Source organism: Mauremys mutica, chromosome 9 (genome assembly GCF_020497125.1).
Source record: "Mauremys mutica isolate MM-2020 ecotype Southern chromosome 9, ASM2049712v1, whole genome shotgun sequence".
NCBI lineage: Eukaryota > Metazoa > Chordata > Testudines > Geoemydidae > Mauremys > Mauremys mutica.
In genome coordinates this window covers 71973128-71985690 of record NC_059080.1, presented here as the reverse complement: position 1 = coordinate 71985690, position 12563 = coordinate 71973128, and the positions used below count along the sequence as shown (strand labels likewise).

The window sequence follows — 12563 nt, the reverse complement described above, 5'->3', positions numbered from 1 at the left end:
CAGTGCACGTGTAGACACTGCGTTACTTATGTCAACCCTAATTGTCCTCCAGAAGCTATCCCACAATGCCACCCTCTGACCACTCTGGTTGGTAACCATTGTGAACTCTGCTGCCCAGGGGCCACAGAGACCAGAAACCTCCCCTCCCTTTTAAAGCCCTACACGTTTTTGAAATTCCTTTTCCTGATTGCCCAGCTTGGCGAGCACACTTAAAGCTTTCCATTTTTGAGTGCAACTAGGAGTAATATGGGAAACAGGAGATAGCGGAATCCAGCTGCGCAGCAAGCCAGGACCTGTTTTTGACTCCACCGCAGGCCAGCCAGTCCTGCTAGTCAAGCGCAGGCGAGCCTGGTGCAGGGGAAGGAATCTCAGGTAAGTGTGTAGATAAATTTTCAATTAGAGGGATGGCACCCCCAAAGTAGCAGGACATATTTTTTGACTTTTCATTCATTTACTTGTGCTAGAAGAGGTAGTGCTACTACCAAGAGAGGTAGAGTTGCTATCTACTTTTTGTTCCCCTCTAGAGGGAGGCATGCAGAGCAGATTTTTTTTATGTGCATAGAGGCGTCCTTTGAATCCTGCTGAGAGATCTTCATGAAATTTTCATGGAGGTACTCTGCAATTGTCTGCTGAAGGTTTCTAGGGAGGGCTGCCTTCTTTCTTCCTCCACACCACTCAGCTATAATTTCAGCAGGCGCCATTGCAGTACACAGGCTAGCAGCACAAAGGTCCGAGCGTCTTCGCAGCAACTATGTTCTCTCTGCCTTTGAGACACTCAGGAGTGAGATACCAACTAAAGCATCACAACCTATGAAAAATGGTGCCAATATTCAGTGCTGTTGCCCTGCGCTACTAGAATCATGCAGCTGAGCAATTTACTCTTCATTTCCCCAACTCCCAGAGAGCCATACTCACCATGGCTGCTGGTGTGTTGGGCACCATGCACAAGCAATCCCAAGTGAAGTGAGAATGTAGGGGAGTGAGTTCAGCATCTTGTTTCACTTTCAGTAGCGAATATGCTCACAATGGTACCTCTGAGTGTTTCATCTTCAGCTGCAGCCATTGCTACCTTCAGGGTCTCCTTCTCTATGCCTGAGCCAGATAAGGAGAAAGAGGAGGATTCAGGATCACATGTTCAGTGAAATCCTGCAAGCCAGTGCTGCATATTGGACTGTAAGCACAGGGCGTGGAAGATGAACATTGTGGAAAGAGAAGGAAGAGAAGTGGAGAAGGAAAGAGTGGAAAGGAGAAAGGGCCAGGAATCCCAGCAGGAAAAGGAGGGAGGTGCACCAGGGCATAATGCGGCTTCCCAGGCAGCAAACACAGATGCTGCAGACTCTGATGGACCTGCAGGTTCAATGATCTCAGGGTCGCCTCCCTCTGCATTCCATAGAGAACTCAATGTATCGATCTCCCTATACGTGCCTCACAATCCATGTGGCATCAGGTCCTGCTGCACTACCAAGCCATGGAAGGCGTATGTGGCTGAAATGGACATGAATGTTCTTTCCCCTTCATAGGTTCAGTTCTCTTAATTTATTAAGTTTTTAATGTATTTGTTTTAAAATTGCACAGAGCTTTTTGTTTGGAACATAATTAATCTGTGCCACTCCCCCACACGACCTGTTCTGTCCTTCCGATATATTTTGTACTCCGGAATGATTGTGTCCCGTTGATTGTCCTCGCTACACCAGGTTTCCACAGTCGACCTGTGGAACTCTTTGCCTGTGGAGGTTGTGAAGACTAGGACTATAACAGGGTTTAAAAGAGAACTAGATAAATGCATGGAGGTTAAGTCCATTAATGGCCATTAGCCAGGATGGGTAAGGAATGGTGTCCCTAGCCTCTGTCAGAGGGTGGAGATGGATGGCAGGAGAGAGATCACTTGATCATTACCTGTTAGGTTCACTCCCTCTGGGGCACCTGGCATTAGCCACTGTCAGCAGAGAGGATACTGGGCTGGATGGACCTTTGGTCTGACCCAGTATGGCCGTTCTTATGTTCTTATCTGTATCAGTTCACCACATATACTCAGCTGTTCTGAAAGCAACAGATTACCTGTTATTGCACAATAATCTTGATACGTGTTATTGCACAATGTCACACAACTCATAGGATCAGTCACAAACAAAATCAATAGGTTCATTGACAATGTTATATTCATAGATGTACAGCAATCACCACACAATTTATGTAAGGCCACAAAAGAGCAGGGCCCGGCAGAGCACACTACAATAGATATTACTCTGGTTCACTGTTAAAATGGTCTTTCAAAGCCTCCCTGAACCTTATAGATCCACTCTGAGCTCTTCTTATAGCCCTTGTGTCTTGCAGTTCAGATTCAGCAGACTGCTGCTCCACCTCTGCCCTCCACACCAGTAAACAATACAGGTTGTCATTTTGCACCTGCTGAACCAGTAGTTGAATCATTCATTAATGCTGTCAGTCAGACCAGCGTATGGCTTCATGAGCCAGGGGAGCAAGGGGTAGGCTGGATCCCCCAGGATCACTATTGGTATTTCAGCATTGCCAATGGTAATCTCCTGGTCAGGAAAGAGAGTCCCTGCTTGTAGCTTTCTGAACAGTCCTGTGTTCTTAAAGATGCAAGTATCATGCACCTTCCCTGACCAGCCCACATTAATGTCGGCGAAGCATCCCTGGTGATCCACTAGTGCTTGCATAACCATAGAAAAGTAGCCCTTTCTTTGATGTACTCAGTGGCAAAGTGGTCTGATGCTGAAATAAGGACATGCATGCCATCTATTGTTCTCCCACAGTTCAGGATATATCCTGCATATTGCCCAGAGTGTCAGTCCTGCAAAGCAAGAGGTGATTAATGGTTTTGCATGACTACAGCCCCTACAGTGGAATTCCTGACTCCAAATTGATTTCTGACTCACCGGGAGCAATCTGGCATTGCAAATTTCCACAGTGCAATCACCACTTGCTTCTCCACTGTTGGTGCCACTCTCATTTTGGTGTCCCTGCACAGGAGGGCTGGGGTGAACTTGGCACACGGATTCAGGTATGTGGCCTTGTGCATCTGAAAGTTCTGCAGTCACTGCTCATCATCCCAAACCTGCATTATGATCCAATCCCATTAGTCAGTGCTTGTTTCTTGGGCCCAGAAGCAGCACTCCATATCTGCAGCTACTCCGTGAATGCCACCAGCAAGCTCGAATTAGTTCTTGCTATGTCCCACAGCAATCTGTCCTTCAGGGAATTGTGTTCTCCACTCATTTGGTTCTTTTTGTAGCTGTGCAAATACTCCAGGATCATGCACACTGTGCTTACAATGTTCATGATAAAAGTGTAGAACTGTGCAGGCTCCATGCTTCTGTCAGAGATGGCAGACATTGAAGAGGGCTGCATGGGTTTGTGGGATTTTGAAAAAAGGTGCAAAGATTATGGGAAACAGATAACATGATGGGATGGAGACAGTTGCAAACTGAGAAGTTGACTCCATGCTCCCAGTAGCTCCTGCTCAACTTTTTGTGGCCCGATCACGCACTTCCAAAACTTCCCAAAAGAGAGTGCACTGGATGGTGTCGAGTTGCACAGTGGGATGCCTACCCATGGTGCACTGCACTCTGAATCGATGCAAGCACTTCTGGTGAGTATACACACCGCCGACACTAGGAGCCAAGTATACACAAGCACAAACGATGTACTGAGTATGGTGCCCGTATGCTGATGTAACTGTTGTGATGTTCAGGGTCATGAATGACAATATCAGATACACTTGGAGGACCCAAGCATCATGTGTAGGTTCACCAGAGAAACAAATGGTGAACAAGACCCTGGTGCATGACGCAGAACAGAATCTCAGTTTTGAAAATTAGTAATTTTGTAAATTAGTGCTTTAGTGGAGGAGATTGAGGGTAATTGTATTTCAATCTTAAAATTACTAATTTTGTTCCAGCACTGTATGAACAGGCATGGCTGGAGAAAAATGTATTTCTGTGTTGGATGCACTGTAGCACGGAAATAGTGAGAGCGCATTTCTGCACTCACTAAGCACAATAGCCAAAGCAGCGTGCATGCAGCGAGCCCGTCTGTTACCCCCATCGATACAACCAGCTACGCTCCCAGTAATGCACAGTAATAGTGACCTTGCACATTACCTTAGTCAGCCACCTTCCTGTACTTGCCAGACAGCTTTGGTAATGTCATCTTCTCTCCTTCATTGGCTGGTCCAGTTCAGATTCTGTAGCTATTCTCAAAAGTCACCTATGCTGTGGCTGAGAGATCCCACATTCAGCATCTTGAAATGGGAAAGTAGTTGTCTGTCAGTTGCCAGAGACTGTGTTTGAGTTCTTCACCTGATGGTATTGTGCCGTCATTTTTTCTCCCACTTCACTGGATGCTGCTATCCACAAGGTAATAAGAGACTCACTGACACACTTTCTGATTGGTTTGCTAAATTCAAAACAGCTTGGATACCTAACTTGTGCCAGACAACAGCAAGTAAAGCCTTGCACTGTTCCTCAGACCCAAAGCACTCCCTTGCCTTTGTCATAGTAGAGATTATGATCTGTTATCAACGTTATGAAAGCAAAGGAAGACAGTCGTTTTGTAGTTTGTGGCTTCCAGGTGATGTAGCCAGAGTAGCCCTCTACAGTATTTTATACACAGGGGCCGAATCTCCACAGGGCAAGTATATATAGTGGCACCCTCTGACTGCACTGATTTATGGAAGAAGGAAGGACTAGCTGTACTGGTTATAGTGGTGTGGTTCACAGTTTCTGATCTACATAACAAAATTAGTTGCAAGACCCAAGCTATGTGCCTAACTGGTCTGGAGGAGAATTGTTGTTTTTTGACTTTCCTACTTTTTTGTTCCTCGACTTTCTTGAAGTGAGAGAAGTAGAAGGGTTAAGGTATGTGCTTTGTGCTCCTAGGCTGAAGGATGCAAAACAGCAATGATGGGAATGAGATCTAGTACATCTTATCATGATGAGATCTAGTATATCTTACCATGTATGGTTCCAGTGAAATCATACAGGTATTTTTTCATTATCAACTGATTATGTGTAAGCTTGAAAGATTCTTTCCTTTAAAATAAATGCAGAGTTCTTCCATTTCAGATTCTGATTTATAAGATTTTCAAATTGTTCATACACACTGGTGTAAATAGTTCAGCCCTGACTTCTTCCCCTGAAATTACTTTGACATCATTACATTTTAACTGGGCCTTGGAAAGACTGCAAAGTTAAATTGAACAAAATTACCTATCATTATAAGCAGCTATATTATTTTTCTCGAGGCTTGAGATCAAGGGAGCTGTAAACATGTCTGAAATTATCCTGCTACCTGGAAATTAAAGTAGAGCTTAGATATGCTCTTGTTTACTCAGAGCTATTGGATGTGAAGCAGAAAGTAATTCATTTATGTTATACAGGAGATCAGACTAGATTCTCACAATGGTCCCCTCTGGCCTTAAAATCTATTAATCTTGTATACCTAAATATAAATACTGTAAGGTAGAAAATAAATAGTCTTGTTTTATCTTCACAATCTTTGGAAATTGGCTGTGATAATTAGGAATTATAAGAAAAAATGTGGCACTCCAGTGAGAGAAATGATTTCTTCAGCAGTTTGCCAAGGGCTTTTGTTGCCAAAATAGTAATGAGACTCAAAGTACAAAGGAGGCTGATTTTAAATTCCTTTAGGGAACTGTCCTGAAGAGTGTGTAACAATCTGTTTCAGACAAGCAAATAAACTCTAGATACTTCCAAACATGCACATATAATTACATAACTAGGACTATCAAATTCTATTGTAAGAGGAAGTGAGTTTTGGCTGCATCTTTATACTGATGGGTAATATATGATGTCGATTAGGTCCAGAACAGTTTGGCAGTTTTCAGAAAAGATCAGCAGCATACCACTTTAGTAGTCAAACCAGACATCAGAGATATATCTAGTAAATTTTTCATCTAGACTATTGGAATATTGGCTAATTGATTATGGTTAAATCTAAGTGGATTAAATTTATGTTGGACAAGAAAACATTTTCTGTGCTCTTTCCCCTCACCCTCCGGTTTGCAGCATGGAAATTAAGGTATAGATCATTACAAATGAGAAACACTAATTATCCACATTATACAGTAAAATTGTAAAATGAAATGGAAAAGTCTCCATTAATATTTTCTACAGCAATCATAGAATTACTAACATACCTAGAAGCTAAGGAGTGCTTAATAAAAGCTCTGGAAATAGATTTATTTCAGCATCCAAGCAACAAGATCCCTGTTTTATTGAGTACTGTACTCATTATAACTTTTATATTGTCCTAAATTTTCTTCTGATCAAATAAAGCACCCAGTCTCCAGTACATAGCACAAGCAGCTAGGCTGTGAAGTGAGGAGTTCCTTTGGGGCTAAAGGAAAGGTATCCTTCACTGCCTCAAGCTGTAGCTTAGCAACAGAGCTGCTCCACATCCTTTGAACTAAGCTTAGAGCTAGAGTAGCTTCCACGGTACCTATGCCTCCCCTAGGCAGAGAGAATGTCCAGTGGATCTGTTGGTACACTCACAATGGTGCTCATCAGCTTCATGCAGGAGGTTCCCAGAGAACTGGACTTTTAAGGTTTATATGTCCCCTGTGTGAGTTCCCAAGATCTCGCTCATCCTATGCAGTTGATTTGTACAGGTTCCACATCAGGCAGGGACCTTTGGAAGAGAGGCAGAATTTACCACATAGTAGAAAAAATTATTGGAAAAAACATTATGAAACACTAAGAAAAATGCAGTTATATTCCCTAAATTATTTTGTGAAGGGTAAGAATAGTAGTCTGAATTACATCCCTGTTTACCATGTAATTATCTCTTCGGTAATAACTGCGCTAGGGAATAGCTACAAAAGAATGAAATCTTAGGGGTGAGAGGAGGGTAATGTGTCATTGAAAATCTTTCTCTTTCATGTACTTTCTGCTTCTCTCTTTAGTCATTCTTGTTAATAATGATATTTGCAGAAAAATAGAATATTTCCTTAGGGTCTTGCTGTTTATTCCCTCCAGAAATCCTAACTCCTCATGGGATGCATATCAGTCACATTCCAAGCAACTAATTTTGATGTCACTAATAAATTTATGACTTCGGATGGGGAATAACATCAGGAGAAAGTGAACTGTAAAAAAATAAATAAATCTCATTTCCATGCCTATATTAGTGTAATTAAGGATAAGGAAAGAGAAAGAAACAAAACTTAAATAAGTAGGTTTTTCAAAATTTTCCATGATATATAAAGCTGCTTTTAGAAACTCAGATGAATTTGGATCAAAATTTAGTTTTATTATAATTTATTATGTTTGTGTTTGGATTAATTGATGGTGGTAACATTGTGCTTTTTAGGCTATGGCTGCACTACAGCTTACATTGATATATGTTGTATCACTTGGGTGTGAATTAATGATCCCCTGAGCAACATAACTTATGCCAATTTATACTAACATACCTTATGCTGTCCGAGGTGGACAGCAGTGTCGGCAGGAGTGTGGTAGCCCATAGAAGCACTTACATGCATTCTCCAGCAGCGGCCAGGTGGACATCCAGTCAGAAATTTAGCTTTAAAGACTCAGTGTCATTTTGTGTTTTGCCAAAAGTATGGGACAGATAATGGGTAGCCTGGATGGGCAAGTTTGCTGCCACCTTCCACTGGTTTGATTTAGTCCATGTCCTGTCTCTGATAGTGTCCAGTACTAGGTGCTTCAGAGGAAGGTTTAAAAAAACAGATGAACAAAATTTAGTAGACAGTTATAGAATTAAACAGCTCGTAGGGGAGAAGTCTTCCTAACCCCATTAGTTAGAGCCTGTCTTACACTGTGAAGCGTAAGGGTTTCTACCATTTGTGTTTTTAAAACCACTAACTAATAAAAACGGAGGCACTGAAAAGAGAGAGACAAAAAAGCCGCCTAACTCACTGTCTCTGCCACTGAAATGAACTGAGTTATAGTGGGTGCTGTGCCTTCTTAGATGCCCTGGGTCCCAACATTAGGATCCATGAGGGAAGATCCACACAGCTCCATTGGATGCTGCTATATAAAGAGCTCTGAGCATGTATGTTATGATGGGTTGGGTCACAGAGACCCCCTTGGGACTGCCACCTGATGTGCTGAGACTACCCCGAGCCTGTTTTCCCTGCCAGCTTGGGACTTCAGTACCCTGTCTTGTTGAGCTAGCCTGCTGCAAACAGACCCAGGTCTGAATCACTTCCCCCAAAAGCTGCAGACTTAACTGGAAACAGCTTAAGAAGTGCTCCTGTCTCTAGCACCCAGACACCCAGCAACCAGTGGTATCCATACCACAAATAAATCCATTTTACTCTGTATAAAGCTCATAAATTATCCATCCTCTATAACACTGACAGAGAGATATGTATAGCTGTTTGCTCCCCCAGGAATTAATTAATTACTCTGGGTTAATTTATAAGCAAAAGCGATTTTATTAACTATAAAAAGTAGGATTTAAGTGGTTCCAAGTAATAACAGACAGAACAAAGTAAGTTACCAAGCAAAATAAAATAAAACACACAAATCTAAGCCTAATACAGTAGGAAACTGAATACAGATGAAATCTCAACCACAGTGATGTTCCAATAAGCTTCTTTCACAGACTGGACTCCTTCCTAATCTGGGCCCAATCCTTTCCACTGGTCCAGTTCTTGTTAGCTCCAGCTCATGTGGTAACTATAGGGAATTTCTCATGACTGGAACCTCCTTTGTTCTGTACCACCCCCTTATATAGCTTTGGCACAAGGCGGGAATCTTTTGTCTCTCTGTGTCCCCACCCCTCCTTCTAAATCAGGGGTCTCGAACACGCGGGCCACATGCAGCCCATGGAGTTACAGTTGTTCGTCGGCACTTTGCGCTTTCCAGGAGGGGAGAGGAGGAGGCGGGGCAGGGGTGGGGATTTGGGGAAGGGATTGGAATAAGGGCAGGGAGGGGGCAGAGTTAGGGTGGGGACTTTGGGGAAGGGGTTGGAATGCGGGCTGGGAAGAGGTGGGGCAGGGGTGGGGCCTCATGGAAAGGGTGGAATGGGGGAGGGCGGGGTGGGGCTTTTGTACCTTTATATGAAAAGGTGTCAGTGATGCGGGCCTCAGGCCAATGTACTAGTCCTCATGTGGCCCTCGTGGTGATTTGAGTTTGAGACCCCTGTTATAAATAGAAAAGCACCAGGTTTAAGATGGATTCCAGTACCAGGTGACATGGTCACATGTCCTGTGAGACCCCAAGCCTTCATTCTTCCTGGCCTGACTCACAAGAAGGCTTGCAAGTAAACGGAGCCATTTACAACCATTTGTCCTACTTGATGGGAGCCATCAAGATTCCAAACCACCATTAATGGGCCACACTTTGCATAATTACAATAGACCCTCAGAGTTATATTTCAGATTTCTAGTTTCAGATACAAGAATGATACATTTATACAAATAGGATGACCACACTCAGTAGATTATAAGCTTTGTAATGATATCTTACAAGAGACTTTTTGCATGAAGCATATTCCGGTTACATCATGTTCACACTCATTAGCATAGTTTCATAAAATCATATAGAGTGCAACATCACACATCACATAGGTCAAGTGCATGTTCAGGAGAGGGATCCATATAGACAGTATTAGTATTCATGTGTTAATAATGCAGAAATACCAGCATTTAAAAAAAAACAACAACATCCTAGGTTAAGTCTGAAAAGAAGATACTAAAGGATTTCCTTGGGGCAAGGGAAGGGCATTTCCTATGCAAATCCAGAGAAATTTTAGATGATATAAATATGAATATCTTAATTCTCCAAGCCTCAAAATAGGGCAGTTCTGCTAAACGTCTAGAATCTGTAGAGGCTCCCTTCCTCTGCTAGCAAATTTCTCCTCCATCCTTGCAGGTGCCCTCCCCTTACCTGCAGTTGTCTTCTGCAAAGAGAGAGACAATAGCCTGCAAATTGTCCTGTCCCTTCCTCCTTACTGAATGGAAGCAGCAGCAGCAGACCCGTTGCCCCTGTGACATATTAAGGAGGCATCCCCTGTCTTTTCTCCATTGAGGGTCCCCCAGTTGTGTCTCCTGCAAGTTGGGAGGGTTCACCTGAAGAAATGGAGGAAAATAAACTTGTTCCAAAAGGGTCTTATAAATGTATTTACCTGTGAAAGTGCACTTCAGATTTTCTGCCAAACACTTTGGAAGCTTTTCAAAGTGTTTTTACCAGGTTTGTAGATTGATGATGGAGTGAATGCTGAATGAGGTTTTCAAATATCCCTCGATCAGCAACGCCTTTCCACCTAAAAACAAAGTCATGCTGCCATTTCCATTCCTGTGTTATAGCTTGTTTTCAAATAGTACCAATATATGCCATTGCCCAGAGTTTTCTCAACCTGAAACTATGCTATTATGTTCCTATCTCCAGGCAGTGCCAGGAAATAAATCAGTGGGGTCCACAGCTCCTCCATCTGATAAATGATCAGTACGAATGAGAGTGCTTTCACCTCAAAATCTTTCACCCTCTCCTGCACATGCACTTGACATACAATGTCAGAGCTCTTTACATAGCAGCGCCCAGTGTGGTTGTGTGGATGCTCCCTCATGTATCCAAATGTTTGGACCCAGGGCATCTAAAGCACACATCTAAAATAGCAATAGTCCAGAGCAACCCAGATATAGTTACCCAAAGTCTGAGATGGTGTTGAGTGGTCAGCAGCAGGTTTGTGGGGGCCAGCCTTCCTCCTAGCCTCTAGGGAGTTGGATGTCAGCCTCCTAGCTCATAGAAAAGCTCTTCAGACTTCTCCAAATTACACACACTGACTGATCTTTTTATAGGTTGCTCAAAACAAAGCTAATAACTCATAGTAACCCTTTGCAAACTAATAGTTTTCCTAACATCAGCAAGCAACTCCTAGTCATAACATCAGCAAAAACTCATAATCAGGAACACACAAATCCAAGGTCAGCTATCCACACTTTTGCCCATTCTCATGATTCTTCCAATTTTATTTTCCATCCTTATCAGCAAAACTGCAGCTGCAGCTATTTCCTGTGCTTATACAAAGCTCAAGTTATTTCTAACAGTGTGGTGTTCTCGCTTCCAGTTAATGGTGGCTGAGTGCACAAAATGGCTGTGATATTGTCAAATCAATTTATTTCATAACAATGCCTTACAGATACACACCTGGGTTTTTAATATGCAACAGAAGGAGAATTGTATTAAAAGGAGAGAAATGTATATGGAACGGTATGTTTTCGCTGGAAAATTAGAACCAGAAGATTGCACAGTTTGTTGCTTCTATAGGCTGAGCTCATTTCACAGACCTGGGGCTTCTTTATACCTCCATTGCACAAGCTGCCTGTGTGCCATCCTCCCTGCAATCAATAGGTTCAGTCTAGTGATGCCTAGAACAGTCCCCGAAGTTTTGGAATTGATTGGATTTGGTGTTCAAAAGTCTATTTCAGGGATCCCTCATGCCGGGGCCTTTGTGTGCCTCATTTTCCCCTCCACCCTGTAACAAAATAGGAGATAGCTGTATTGTATTTATGACTATTGTGCATTCCTCTCTGTTTGTGATGGGTTACATACTGTGAGGTGAGATCAAAAGGAGGTGTTGGAGAAATCAAGCAGGAAAGACAAAATTATGACCTAGGTAAGGAGCATCCCAGCAAACACTCAAACACAATAGGTAGGTTACTTGCTGTAAAGAGGCTGCCTGCCTGGTGCCAACAAGATTATACAGCTGTTTTCTCCAGGCTGAGACCAGAGATCAGAAGACACTGGTCAGTTAAAGATTTGCTGCTGCCGAAAGGGTAGGAAAGGAGAGGAAAGGTTGTCAGCAGACTGAGGCTGACACCCAGGCTGATTGAGACATGGAAAGAGGGTCTGTGGGAATAAAAACTAACTCTCAAACTCAGAAGGGTAGTCTGGAATAGGCTGGACCTACCTGAGATATTTATAGAGAAGTTAAAATCCCTGTAGGACTCTATTGTTTTAACCCATTTGCTATGCATGTGGTGCACGTTTTGGCAAATAAATACTACTTTGTTCTGAAAAAGCTGTTTCTTCGTCACTGCAAACTTATTCTGTCATAGTCTCCTGGAGAAAATGAGTGTACAGGTGCCAAAACCAGTTTGGCCTTTCAGATTAACGTGATTGGTAAATAGGAGGGCTGCAAGACGGAGATCCAGTCTGTGTGGTAGGACTGTGGTGTTCTACCCAGAGTGAGGTGTAGGAAGCTAGAGCCTGTCACCTGAGGGGTGCATAGAGCTGATATGGAGGCACTGTTATTATGAAAGGTGTTAATGGCTGCCATCAACTATTTGATCTGTAGATAATTGCAGAGTACTTGAAGGTTCTCGTCCTGCTGACCAGATGGTGGGGACAACTTGGGTCTCCATTTCTCCCTTCCAGTTTTTTCGATTTTCAGCAAAATCAATAGGTTCAGTCTAGTGATGCCTAGAACTGTCCCCGAAGTTTTGGAATTGATTGGATTTGGTGTTCAAAAGTTCTCATGTTACATTGAAGAAGAGTAATGCCTTCAAGTAGAGGGTAAAGCTGTGCAGCTTTGAACTAAAATGCTACTAG

At 42.8% G+C, this 12563-nt stretch overlaps 1 protein-coding gene across 1 annotated transcript in view; it reads left to right on the top strand.

Annotated features, from left to right (window-relative positions):
• The window catches only part of DNER (delta/notch like EGF repeat containing), a 279307-nt gene that overhangs the window by 172227 nt on the left and 94517 nt on the right, over positions 1–12563 (top strand). The gene's annotated exons all lie outside the window — the stretch shown is intronic.